Source organism: Apus apus, chromosome 1 (assembly GCF_020740795.1).
Source record: "Apus apus isolate bApuApu2 chromosome 1, bApuApu2.pri.cur, whole genome shotgun sequence".
Classification (NCBI taxonomy): domain Eukaryota; kingdom Metazoa; phylum Chordata; class Aves; order Apodiformes; family Apodidae; genus Apus; species Apus apus.
In genome coordinates this window covers 102,723,887-102,737,027 of record NC_067282.1, presented here as the reverse complement: position 1 = coordinate 102,737,027, position 13,141 = coordinate 102,723,887, and the positions used below count along the sequence as shown (strand labels likewise).

The 13,141-nt window shown below is 59.9% G+C and overlaps 1 protein-coding gene across 7 annotated transcripts in view; it reads right to left on the bottom strand.

Moving 5' to 3' along the window:
- Positions 1-6,942, bottom strand: part of BCOR (BCL6 corepressor) — a 57,859-nt gene extending 50,917 nt beyond the window's left edge. For 5 of the 7 annotated variants that reach the window (XM_051643784.1, XM_051643817.1, XM_051643825.1 and 2 more), the window contains exon 1: positions 6,293-6,843. The gene's annotated coding sequence lies outside the window, so the exon portion shown is untranslated. Of the gene's footprint in view, positions 1-3,778; positions 3,925-6,292; positions 6,844-6,901 lie in introns of those variants that run through there. The other 2 variants (XM_051643790.1, XM_051643798.1) reach the window with 2 other exon arrangements.
- Positions 6,943-13,141: the final 6,199 nt, after the last annotated feature.

Below are 13,141 nucleotides of genomic sequence, written 5' to 3'. Positions count from 1 at the left end.
CTGCCACCCCCCACGGGCAGTCTGGAGGTGCATGGGAACGACCCCGGCACAGAGCTGTGCTGGTGCAGCTCCCGGCTGTGGGAGATGTGCTCCGAGAGCAGTGGGAGCTGAGGAAAGGAGAGCACGTTTGTCTGGGAGTGATCTCGCCCCTCCTGGCTGTGGAGCTGGCAGAGGAAGCACAATACCAGGCTTTCCCGGTGCAAGCTTGGCCACGGAGTGCAGCCCTGAGCCTCCCCCTTTCCCCAGCGCCCTATTGAACACACTCAGCTCTTTATACGAGCCATTCCCAGTGTGGCTGGTGGATTCTGCGCTTTCCACTTTAATTGTCTTATCCAAATAAAGCTTTGTTTTCCTTAGCACGACAATCCCAACATTCAGGCCGAGATTTTCATTGGACAGAGGAGATATTTTATTCTCCGATTGTTTAGAGAGTCAGGGCTTACACGGAACAGCCCCGGCTTGTGTGCTTCTGCTCACAATGGGGTCTTTGCAGCCCTGGTCTCCATCATGTAGATTCATTTTCCGGAGCAATCAGGATGAGAATAATTTTTCTCTGAATTTCATAGCTTTCCAAGTCTAGCCTAGACTTTAACAAGTCTTTTAGTTTGCACCTAGACAATAAATTTAGTTTAATTTAGCTTCCGGTCTTTAATTTTAGCAGGTCTTCTTTTTGCATGCAAATCAATATGGCAATTACCATCTAAAAGCTCGCCCAGCCCCAGGTCAATGTAAATTGATCATTGTCCGCCTTCTACAAAATAACACCGGGAGTCTGTGGTGCATAATGAGATTATACTGGAAACTGTCTTTCAGATCACAAATTATATTTCATGCTGTCAGGATCTTCTCCAAGCGGACTTCCTTGCATGTCTAATCGCACGGCACTGAATCTATTAGCTCACGAGGTAGGTTTGGGGTGTAAGGAGCACTTGTGTGCAAAGTCCGAAATAATTCAAACAGTTTAGGAAATAGGCAGGTACTGAAGCATGCTCTCACTTGCTAACTCTTCCAGCAGTGGAAGAGAGGCGGGGAAAAAAATTCTCTGCTGGGCCAAGAACTGCTGTCCAGCAAACAAGGAAAAATTAATTCCCTGCTGGAAAGCTGCAGAACTTTCCTAAATCCACATTTGCAACGAATTCTTGGCCTCCTCCTTTCAGTCCCCACCTCGTCTGCTCAGCCATTCAAAGGAGCGCCGGCAGCCTGCTCGGAAGAAAACCCAGGAAAGACGCATTCCCCTGGAATAGACACCCCTGCCTGCTGCAGCCAGGGGACCCGAGCCGGTCGGAGGGAAAGGTCGCTCGGGAGCAGTGACTGCCATAAACCCGTTCACTGAAAGGACAGGATTACCCGGAGCTGCTCAGGGCCACGGGAACTCCCCCTGCCTGCAGCCCAGGCCTCCGCGCTGCTCCCGCACACGCACACCCAGCCAGCGAGAGCTGCTCATCGCAGTTAAATGGGGCTTGCCCGGCTCTCCCAGCCAGGAGGCTCAACTCCGCCGCCCAGGTTATTGCAAAACCAAGGAAGAGGGGAGCAGGCCTGCTCTGGCCATCAATTATTTCTAAAGCGACACCAGCCTAAGGAGGAAGTATTAAACTCAGCTTCATGCTGCTCTTTCTAAGCCCACACTAAATCATGATCTATCGTGGTGTTCAGGGGAAAGCCAGCATACCCCCTGTCACCTGTGCAACCCAACTATACTGCAGAGCCCCAGCAAGAATCTGCACCTTCATCAAGACAGGCAGAAATCAGACCCTGCTTCTCCTCCATGCCAAGCACGAATCTACTCCAATCTACATTTTCTCCCAGAACAATGTGTATGCTGAAGCGATGACCTGAGCTGGAGCAGGCCCCATCTTTGAGGGGCCACTCCACAGGTCAAGGTTGAGAGATCTTTTAAACGATAACCACAGTTTGCTAAGACTACTTTGGGCTGTGGTGGCCTGGGTCCATTTTCTCCACAAATGGAGACCCAAAAGCATGTCAACAACTTTGTGTGGTCTTGCAGCTGCACAGATCCACCAAGTTTGCTTGCACAGACTGTACAAGAGCCCCTGGAGCTCAGTCACCTTGCCTCTGGCATTCCTGTCAGGGGACTTTGGCTTTTTTATCAACCTTCTAAAAAGTGAATTCTCTTGGGGTGTGGGGGAAGAGGAGGGGAAAGGGATGACAATTTGGAACTGCCTGAGAAGCTGCAGCTCTCAGCACATCCTGGTAAAGGCAGATACACTGCGTGACACAGAGCCTGGATTGTCCACCAGTGCAGGAATAAAGCCAAGGCATCAGTATTGTTTCAAGACCCAGTCCATATTTGGGCATTCAGTTCACACATCCTAAGTATTGCTTTAAATATTAGAATAGAGACATTGGACAATGTGGTTCATAATGCACTCAAATGGGAGAAGTAATTTCTGTTCGGTCTCAGATTACTATAGCTTGGTCTTGCTGGTCTTTTTTTTTTTTGTCTTTTTTTTTTTTTTTTTTTTTAGGGGGGGAGGAGAAGAGAGGGAAACCCCGCTGAGTCTGTTTGCACTGGTCTCTATTAGATATGCAACAAATCTGCCATTTCCGGCATTGCTTCTATCTAATTAGAGATGTATTTAGATGTGACGTGTAAATAAGCGCTGAGCTGCCTGCTGCCCTGGCTGCGGACTGCTCGGGAGCATTTCCAATAGGGCTGTAGCGCCCGGAACCAGGGCTCAGACAAAGAGGAATGGGAATGGTCTGCGCTGCAGGCGAATCCAACAAAACCAGCTTTTATCTATCGCTCTAAAGCCTTAACTGCTTTTAATCTGTACCGCCCAGGCTTGCACGCCAGGATCCCATCTCATCCACCGAGGACGTCTCAGCACAGAAGGAAGCACACAGGCAGGCAAGAGCTGCAAATAACCCCAGACCCACCCCAGCCCTGACGTAGACCACACTCTCCACCTCCCCTTGCTCTCCACGAGGTGTGCGTGCCCCCCCATGGGCTTCCAAACACCCCCACGCATCTACACCCGGTTTCTTGATGCACGGAGACGAGACAAGGGCTGACCACGCCGCCAAAAAATATGCGGCGCCGTGGGGCAAAGGGTGACGAGCTGCGGGGGGAGAAGTCCACAGGACCTGAAGGTGGCCGTGGAAACCCGCTCCCCCCGCGGGTCGGGAACCTCCGCCGCAGGGCTTCCACTGCAACCCGCGGTGGGGGGGTTGCGGGGGACGGCGGGGCCGGGAAGCCGCCGGGAATGCCCTACCGCCGGGGCTCGCCAGCCCGGCCGCCCCCGGGGCCCCACCGCCCCTGAGCCCCAGGAGCTGCGACAGTTCCCCAGCCTCGCGGCCGCCAGACCCTGGCTCCAAAAGGTCCTCGGAGTTTCCAGAGAGAGGAAACTCCTGGGAATGAAATGATCTGGCGCTCGCCTCGTGAACTCTTTTCCTGTTGTGGGAAACAGCTCTTATAAAAACCATGAGATGGACGGGGCAGCGCTGGGGCCCGAAGCACGCCGCCCTGTCCCACTCGTTCCAGCAGTGTCCCTGCCACCGCTGCTGCTCTCGCATCCTCCCAGGCCGGAGCACCCGGCCGCGATCTCCTCTCGGCTTTAAGGGTTAACAACCATCGCCACCAAAAAAAAAAAAAAAATATCACGGTGACCTTTTCCTCTCCTACTCCCCCACTCTCCCTTTCAGGCTCCGGTTCCTGAGCTCGCAGGGAGCCTGAGCGGCTGTCTAGACCGATCTATCACAGACGGACAAACAATACCAGGAGAAGCCCCTGCTCGGTCGCTCAGCCTCCGCCACTCACCTTAGAAATGGCGAAGAACAGAAAAGTGACCGCGATACAATCCTCCTCGGTGTATTTATAGCCTTCCACACAGCCCACCTTCATGCCTGACAAATGAGATTTTGTCTGCTCTCTCAGCGTACGCTCCAATAAACACACACACTTTTTTCTCTTTTTTTTCTCTTTTTTTTTTTTTTTTTTTTTGGTGCCTGTTTGTTTTTTGTAACATTCCGGGCTCGTCCCTCAGACCTCAGGGCGGGCGAGGGCCCTCCACTCCTCCCGTGTAGGGAAGCAGGTTTGATAGCCGGGACAGGATGGGCTGGGGGGATGGGGAGAGGAGCAAGAGGGGGACCCGGCCGCTCGTCCACACGCAACGTCTCAACATGGAAACTTCAATGTCCGTATTCATCACGCCCCTCCGCACCAAGCCCCCCTCACTCCAAGTGCTCCTGGTTCCTGCCGGCCCTCCGGGTTGCGTATTAAAAGAGGCATACGGGGCGAGGAGCCGGAGGTCCAACGCTGCAAAAGGCTGGGGAATAACTAATGAGCTGTGCAGCCCATTGATCCGGTGCATACTTCCTAATTAACTCTGAGTCACCTATTTGTGACAGCAATTCAAAGAGCTGCACCAGGGATAAACTGCAACCCCGGCGCGCGAAGGCAACCGCGGGGGGGAGGCGAAGGAGGAGGGGGGAGAGGAATTTGCTCCTAATCCTCCTAAAAGCAATTAGGGTGAGCGCTGCGCTGGCTACCTCTGGGGAACGGGGTCGGGAAGGGGGGGGAGAAGGGCAAAAACCACCCAGCGGCTCCGACAGCAGAACCAAAAGGAAATGAATCGGTGTGTCGCAAGCGCGACGACACCGGGCTCCAGACAGGCAGGCAAGCACGGGCGTCTGGGGGACGAAAGTAGGAGAGAGCGGCGGCAGGAGGAAGCGCTACGGCCGGGCTCGGCGTGCAGCGGTGCGCACAAAGCTGTGGAGAAGAGCGGGCAGGGAGGGAACAGCGTGGGCAGCGGCGACCCGGGTGAAGCGGAGACACCGGCGGGGGGTGCGGGTGCAGCCCCGGGGCCGAGACCCCCGCACCGCCCGCTCGCTCTCGCCCCCAGCTTTGTTCCCAACCGGCCCTGGCGGGGCACGGCCCTCCCCGGCCACCCCCCGCGGTAAGACCACGGGGAGGGGGCGGGGGGAGGGAAAAAAAAAGTTGATAGAAACCTTTAGAGAATCCGGGTTTTGCTACGGGGCTACGCGGTGCGGACTGGGTTCCCCCCACTTCCCCCACCCCCCTTTTAATACAAGAATACAAAAGCGGCAGGCTCCAAAGAGCAAATTAAAGCAATGAACAGAGTTTCTGGAAAAGATTCATTAGTGGGAATTAATGCAGCGAGGAGCTCCGAGGCGATACCATTAAAGCCAGTCCTCACATTCGGTCAGTTTTACACCGCTCACTACGACCGCGGCGCGCTTTTTTTCATGCCTTTTTTTTCTCATTTTTCCTGTCGGGAAAGAGGGGGAGGTGCTCTTCGCCTCCCCCTCGCCCTGTCCGCGATCACCAAACCCAGGACCCGACAGACATCGCGGAAACGAAAGGAAAAAAAAAAACAACAAACCACCACACACACACAGAGAAACAGGAACGTGAACGCTCCGCAGCCCTCGCCCCCGGACTCGCTCCGCGAACATCAAATGCATGCCTCATATGCTGCGCAGAGCCGCCCCACTTGGCCCCGGCTTCACAAAGCAGCCTCCGCTGCCTCCCCGCCTGGTCGTCCCCCTCCGGCCGACTCTTTGATGGCAAGCCTCGAGCTTCCCTCCGGCTCGCTCTCCCAACTCCAAACTACATTTTAGGGCTGACTAAACTTCCGTGTCATGCCGGACCCCACGCCAGCCCAGCTCCGCGCACGGGAAAGCCCCGGGCCGCCCTGCCCCACGTGCGCGGTGGCGCCCGCCCCGCCGGGGCGGAGGGAAGGGGGGGACCGGCGCCCCGGGCTCTCCCGGCGAGGGGCAGGCAGCCCGCAGCGGGCTCTCCCCGCCACTCACCTGCCCGCCGCCCCCGGACCGCCCGCCGGTCTCAACGGGGAGCGCGGAGCCCGGCCCGCCCTGTGCGGCAGCCGTCCCCTGCTCCGCGGGTCGGCAGCGCCGCTCCTCGCTCGCCCGCTCCCCCGGGAGCTCCGAACCCCCGCTGCCCCGGCGCCTTCCCGATCGCAAAGTGCGAGACGACGGGAGCACCACCACACGAACAGGCGCACCGGAGCCGACAGCGTGACCGGCAGCTTTTCCCCCTCCTCCGCCGCCCCAAACAGGCATCTTTATAAGCAACTGCCTACAAACTTCCCTCCGCCACCGCAGCCCCGGAGGGGCACCGGGACACCACTCTCCCACCCCGCCGCCGCCTGCCCGCCACCGCCGCCCCGTAACTTTCGGCCTCACGGCTGTCCCCGCGGCGGGGCGAGGGGAGCCCCGCGGCCGCCCCGTCACCGCGGGACCCAGCGGCGGCGGAGCTTCCGCACGGGAGCTGTTCGCGGAGCGGAGCACTGACCTTCCTGCCGCGCCGCGGAGCTGCGAAGTGCGCGGTCCCCGCCGCAGGTCCCCACACTGTCGACTCGCCCCGCTGCTCTCCCGAGAAGGACAGCCCCGTCGAATGGGGAAGAGGGGCGGGGGGGGGAGGTGAGAAAAGTTTCCCGATCCTCCTCCCCCTCTCCGTGGGTGCGTGTGCCGCGGCTTGCCCCGGCGCGGGCGGGTCGGGAAAGGGGTGCGGGAAGGCAGGGAGCTGCAGGGCGCGTAGAGCAGGAGCGCAGCCACCGCCTGCGCCGACGGGGCAGGTGCCCTCGGGAAGAGCTTTGCTCCTCGGCTCGGCTGGGCTCAGGAGCGGCAGCGGCAGGCCGCGATGCTCATTCCGGCTGCCGGCTCTGGTTTGGCAGCGCCATGTTGCTGGCTTGCTCCGGGCGAAGTTCCTGCGCTGGCGAGCGCGGCGCTCCCCACATCTCGCCCGCGCCGCCGTCTCCCGTGCCCTGGCCGCCGCGGCTTTGTGTGTGTGTGGCTTGGGATTTAATTCTCCTCCTCCTCTTCTCCTCCTCTCTCTCTTTTTCTTCCTCTTCCCCCCCCCCCCTCCCCTCTTTAGTCCGCCGGGAAAGCCGCTCTTCCTCACCTTGCCGCTGGGAGACCGGGCTCCGTCTGCTGCACGCTGCGCTCCCCTCGCATCCCCCCTCCCTCTTTCCCTCCTCCTCCTCCTCCAGCCGCCGCCTCCCCTCCCTTCCCCTCCCCCCGGGCAGGCGCTGCACCGAGGGAGCCGCCGCCAGCAGCAGCGGCAGCAGCAGCAGCAGCGCCGCCACCGCTTTTTCCCTCTGCAAGTTTCCCCCCCTCCCCTGGCTGCGTTTCCCTGCCCAAGCGGGGCTCGCCCGGCCGGTCGCCCGCTCTCCCCCTGCTTTGCCCTAACTAATTGATTTGCCCCCCCTCGTCGCGCCTCCAGTCCCTCGCCTCGCCCGCTCCCCTCGGCTGGCACAGGTCGCTGCCAAGCTGCGGCGCCGCGGGGGGGACTCCGCGCTCCCCGGCCAGCAGGGAGAGGGAAGCCGCCCCCCTCCCCGTCGATACTCCCCTCGCTCGCTACCCAGAAGGCCAGTGGAGAGCCGCAATTACCATAAAGCTCCGCTCACTCCGCTCCGCCAAGCTGTCAAAACCCCGGCGGCGGCGGCGGCGCTGGCAGACATCGCTGCGAGGCTCCGCGGCGGGTCGCGCCGCGCTGCCGCCCCCGGTTGCCCCGCTCGCCCTCGGCCCCTCCGCCGGACGGCCCCGGCCCTTCCGCCCCGCTTCCCCCAGCGCGCCCCGTCGCACCACAGCTCCCGGGATGCCCCCCTCCGGCGGTGCATCCCGCGGCCCCAGCCAGACTCGTCGGCTCCGGGTTCCCCCTGTCGAGCAAGGGCATCCCCGCCGCCCCAGGACCTGTCAAGGGCTCACAACTGTCCTGACCCCCCGCACGGGTCACAGCGCGCGTGGACCCTCTCGCTCGCAGGCTCCCACCCACGGAGGGGGCTCCCTCCCACTCCCGACGCAGGGCCCCCTCTCTGGTCCCACCCTCCACCCCCCACTTCGCGTGTTCAGTGGCTCGCCCGCGCTGATATCCGCGCTTCTCCCCGATCTCCTTCTCCGAGCTCCGAATCGGGATGGAAAAAAAGCCACTCGTTTGTCAATGTCTGCATTGCGCGGGGCTGCGGGGGGGGGAGCGGGAAGGGGGGACGAGTGGAGGGAGACCTGATTAAAGCGCTTTTTCTCCTCATCCGGATTTGGCAGCCTTTAACGCAGTTTTTACCGCGTGTGAGCGGTGTGGCAACCGGAGGTGGGATGGCCACTGAAGCGCCATATCCCTCGCTGGCATTTCTACGGCTGCTTTAAGATTTCTGCCCGGGTTGAGGAGCCCTTTAATCTCTGCGTTGGTAGTTATCGGCTGCATCTATTTACTTTGGCAAGGCAACTTTTGGCTCGGCGAGCTCTACTTGTAAATTTCACGTTCATAAAGCCCATCCCCGCCGATACTCTCAGGTTTGGTCCCACGGAGCCCACGGCGTGGAGACTCTCGGGGCGGCCCCGGGTGGCCCCTGGGCCTCAGGGCCAGGCAGGCCCGGGGCCCCACAGCTCACCCGCACCGCCTGGCTCCTTCCCGGGCAAACGGGAGTTTTGCCACCTCAGCGCTGCCGGCGCCGCATCAAGCCCTCCTCCGCCGCCGCTCCATGTGGGAGCTACTGCCAGCCAAATGCCAGGCGATTAACGCGGACAGTTCGTCCCGGGGCAGATTTTTAATCGCCACGTCCAAGACAGGCTGCGAGCTGCAAAAAGCTTTCCTCGCTCAGAGCACACAAACAGCAAGAGCAGGACTGCCGGGGCTGCCTGCCTGCTGTCCCCCTCTGCTGCTTGTCTCCGAAGACAGAAAAGCAGGAGTTCCCTACAAAAGCGCTCCCCCCCAAAAAAAACCAACCAAACAAACAAAAAACACCACAAACAAACAGAAACAAACAAAAAAACAACCGGCACACCAGAAGTTTTTAATCGATAATCTAAGCCACGTCTGGAAAAATGCGGAGGTTGCCAGCTGCTCGGGGAGGGGGACGCAGGGTGCACACACAAACGCAGACGGATCATGGCCAGAGGGTTGGCATTTCATGAAACTGACATCACGGGGCTCTGGGCTTTCGTTACGTCTGTCTTCAAAAACTCGCCCGTCTCAAAGCAGAAGTGAAATATCCACCGCCTGAAACCCGAAACTCCAGCCGCACCGCTCGGCTTCCTCGCAAGGGAGCCCGAGGAGCCGCCGATAGCGGCGGCCGGGCTGTGGTCCTGGATGCCGGTCGATGGGGCGAACGGCCTCGGGCAGTGGCCGGGTTTGATCCCGGCACGGCAGACCACGCATCTGAAAGGGCTCCCACACGTTTTTTTAATCTCCAATAACAAGCAGAAGGACACCTGGTCTATTACACTGTAAAGCTATTTTTTATAAAGATGTTTTAGGGCTAGACATTAAAAGTTATTAGACTGAACACACGTGAGTTACAGGCACGCAGCTGGAGGAAAGGCCTCCGTTGGCTTTTTTCCCCCCTTTCCTAGGGAACACCTCATTAAAATTGCTTGTTTAGGTAGGAAAGCAGAACTAGCTCTTCTCTCTGCAAGGTGGCCGCAGTTGCGGCTTCACGACTACATCAATCTCTGCTTTGTCTCTCCTCGCAGGTCTGGATTCCCGGTGCCATGGGCCCGCAGTTGCATCACAAAAGTCGCCTGCTTCTCTTCCTCCGGGCTGCAAACTTGGGAACACATGTGTGCACCTACAGCGTTGGGGCTAGGTGGTTGGGGCTGGTTTATTCTCTTTAACTAATGACTTTAAGTTATCTCGGGCCAAACTCGCTCCACTTTTATTTTTAACCGTAGTTAAATTTTCTTTCTTTGTGAACACAGTTTCCTCCGTGGCCGAGAGGAACAGACCCGCGCTTGTTTGCTTCTGTGCCTTTTTTGTTCCCCGGGTCCCCGAGCTTTGCAGCGAGAGCCTGGCGGCTCCCGCAGAAGACATTGGGGCTTCAGTTCGCTCCTCCCGCGGCCTGGCTCGGCTCGGCTGCCCGCCGCGATGCCTTCCCCTGCCGCGGGTACGGGCACCGCCGAGCTAAACCCGGAATATTCAGAGCAAACTCTTGCCTTGCGGATTACCGGGCCGCCCCCCCGCCTCCCACACGCCCCAGAGGGAGCTGACCCCCGGGTCAGGTTGCTGCATACTGCTCTCTCCCCGGGAGCACAGATGCTCGGGGCTCCGCGCTGTTCCTGCTGCCGCTGCGGAGCCGGGCGAGGATGCGCTCGCAAAAAACGGCTGCTCCGATAATGCTAAGTACTTAACCTCCTCGTAAAGACAAATCCATTGTTAATGGCAGAATGGACTTCTCGCAGGAGCCATCCAAGTGAGATGGCTTTACGCCGGTTCTCATTTACCTCCAGCGCCGCCCCTGATTGGAATGGAAGCCTCGCCCCCACCTCTGCCCCCGGCCCGCTCACCTCAGAAGGTGGGGGTCAAACCGCAGGAGCGGCAAGGCCCGGCCCCCTCCTTGCCCCGTTCTCCTGCCCACCAAACATCAACCGGAGCACGAGAATCTCCCCGGCAGGGGAAATGAGAGAGAAGGGAGATGGGCGCTAAGAAGGTAAAATGAATTAAAGCAAGCGAGGTGCTCAGACAGCCTGGTGATGAGTGCTAGGAAAAGCCTATAAATAACAGATCACTATCCTAAGCTCTGAATTGCCCTGCTTGAGTGTGTCTTAAATCAGACCTTTATCATTGCTTATTGTAAGGCTGTTTTTAATGGAAGTGTAGAAATCTGAATAACAAAACAAGACAAGCCTCAATTGGCGTTATACGGGGTCTGCAGCGTTCTCAGACCTGACACGGTGCCAGCATATTGTTACCCCGCCATCCAAACCCCCCGTGCAATCAAGGGGGTTTTGCATAGCAGAAGTACTATAATTTTACTTCGTAGTTCAGGGCTACCCTGTTGACAGGAGATCCATTATTTTCTCTCCCTCTCCCCAGAAGAGCCCGAGACGTGCTCGGTTCACGGACTAAGCGCCACTATCTTTCTTACAAAGGCGAATGACAAAGCTCTCCGGTTGTGTTTGCTTTGCTCCGCACCCTTCCCCCGCTCCACAAAAGAGTGGAGATGCCCGCCGTCCTCCGGGCCCCGTCTGCTGCTCCGAGTGGACAGCGCGGGTGGACTAGGCAGACACAGGCACGTCTCGGGAGCCTCCAGCCGGAAAGCTCGGCCTGCAACCCCAGGGCCTCGGGGCCGGCTGCCGCCGTGGCCGGGGGAAGCACTCTCGGGGCCCGGTCACAGCTCTGCGGGCAAGGCGCAGCGCCGAGCCCAGAGGGGCGGCCGCGGGGGGACAGACGGGCTGGAGGCACGGCCCCCGCCCCGGGCTGAGGAAGGAGGGCAGCAGCTTGGCTGCAGGAGGAGGGCAGGCTGGCTACGAGCTGCCCTCTCCACGTTCCCACTTGCCTACCTCGGCCATTTTGTCTGCTTGCGGCGCGCCTGTGTGTGTCCCCCCCCGCCCCTTCTCCCGCCCCCGCACTATCCCCGGGGGCAGAGGGCTGCTGCGGAGCGCTGCCCCGGGCGCGGGGGCCGGTCCCTGCCGGTGGCGAGGCGGGCGGGCCGTCCGGGCGGCAGGAGGAGGAGGAGGAGGTGACGGGAGTGCCGCCGGCAGCCCCGGCCGCTCCTGCCAGCGGGGAGATGCAGCCGCTAGGCAAGGCCCTGCAGGGGAGGGGGCGTGCGCCGCACAAGTCTGGAGAGGAGTAAAAATAGCGCCGGCGAGGTTGTCGCTCTCCTCTCCTCCCTCCAGCCCGGCGGGGGGCAGCGGGCGGCGCGGCGGGGAGGGCGCCGGGGGAGGACAGGAGTCGAAGCTAGACAAAACCCCGGCCAGAGAGCGGTGCGGGCGAGGTTCAGCCTTCGCCTTTGAAAGCGATGTGCGGGAGCCGCGGGCTGCATTCCATTTTCCCAAGGGGGGTCCCTCAGCCCCAGGGGAGGGAACGGGCTGCGCCCCGTCCCTCAGCGGCTTGGGAGGAGAGGCAGCGAGCGGTGGCTCGGCGGGGTACGGCAGCCACCACGCTCCTGAGTTTAAATAGAATACGGCGGCCGGGGGAACCGCCATGGTTTGAAGGTGTGTTTGTGCAGACTGCAGCTTGTATGTTAATAATTGGATACAGTCGATGAATCACCTCCGTCCTCCTTCTGGTTTTGTTTTTGTGTTGTGTTTTGTTTCGGAGGGGGTGGGGAGAGAAAGCGAGGAGACGATGCCGTGGCTCGGCTCTGAATACCAATTCCGCGCCCGGGTTCATAAACACTGGGGACATTCACTCCGCCCCAGAGGTGATAGCGGAGGCCCCGGCCGCCCTCCGCGGGCGCGCCCCGCGGCGCGGCCCCCGGGCTCGCCGGCGTGCGGAGCGGAATTTGCGCCCCGGCTGGAAGCCCGGCAGCGGCGGGTGGCTCGCCGGGGTGCATACATATGAAATGAGAGCCTGCAACATCAAAGCAGCAGTGGAGCGGGGGCAGGGAGGGGCTCTCGCTGTGTACACGTGTGTACTTTTCCAGAGAAAAACCCTTAATTTTTCGAATCGAATCTTTTTCCTTCCCCCCTCCCCCCCCCCCCCCACTTCGCTCTCATGGCAGACGAGGATAGATTCTTTAGTCCTGTACTTAACACTTCACAGTGTTTTTAGCAATTAAGGCGAGAGGGGGGTGGGTATAAAGATAAGCCACTTTTTCGCCCTGCAAGTGTGAAAGATAAGATAACAGTAAGCTGGGGCAAAACGTCTGCTTACAACCTCCCCCAGCGATTCTGATCGGTCACCTCTTATCGCAGAAAATGTTCATTTCGAAAGCAGCTTCAGAAAAAGCCAAGAGAAAATAAAAGTATTTTCCGTTCAGAAATGCCATTTAAAACCCCCTCCTCACTTCAACTCCCCACGTTGTCGTCGTCCCCCGCCGCCGCGGTTACCCAAAACAGGGCAGCAGCCGCTTCCTAGCGCGACTCTCGGAAGCCAAAATCATGCAGGTAACGAGAGGACTGAAACCTGCGAAACGCCGAGATTAGCCGCGCACCCCGCTGTAGGGCGCTCCCCGGCCGTGCCCGCCCACCGCCCCCGTGGCAGGCGGAGGACGAGGCCCTCTTTACCGGCCCCTCGCTGCCCGTAAAGCAAGCACGGAGCTGCGCTGAGGAGAGCCCCACGCCGGCACCGTAGGCGTTGGCGGGTGAGACAGAGCGAGAGCTTGGCTGCCTTTTCCAGGTCGCTTCGCCGCAGCACCCCCGACGGCACCGGGGGGGAGGGGCAGAGGGTGGCGATGGTGTGTGTGTCCCCGGCCTGCCCCCAGCC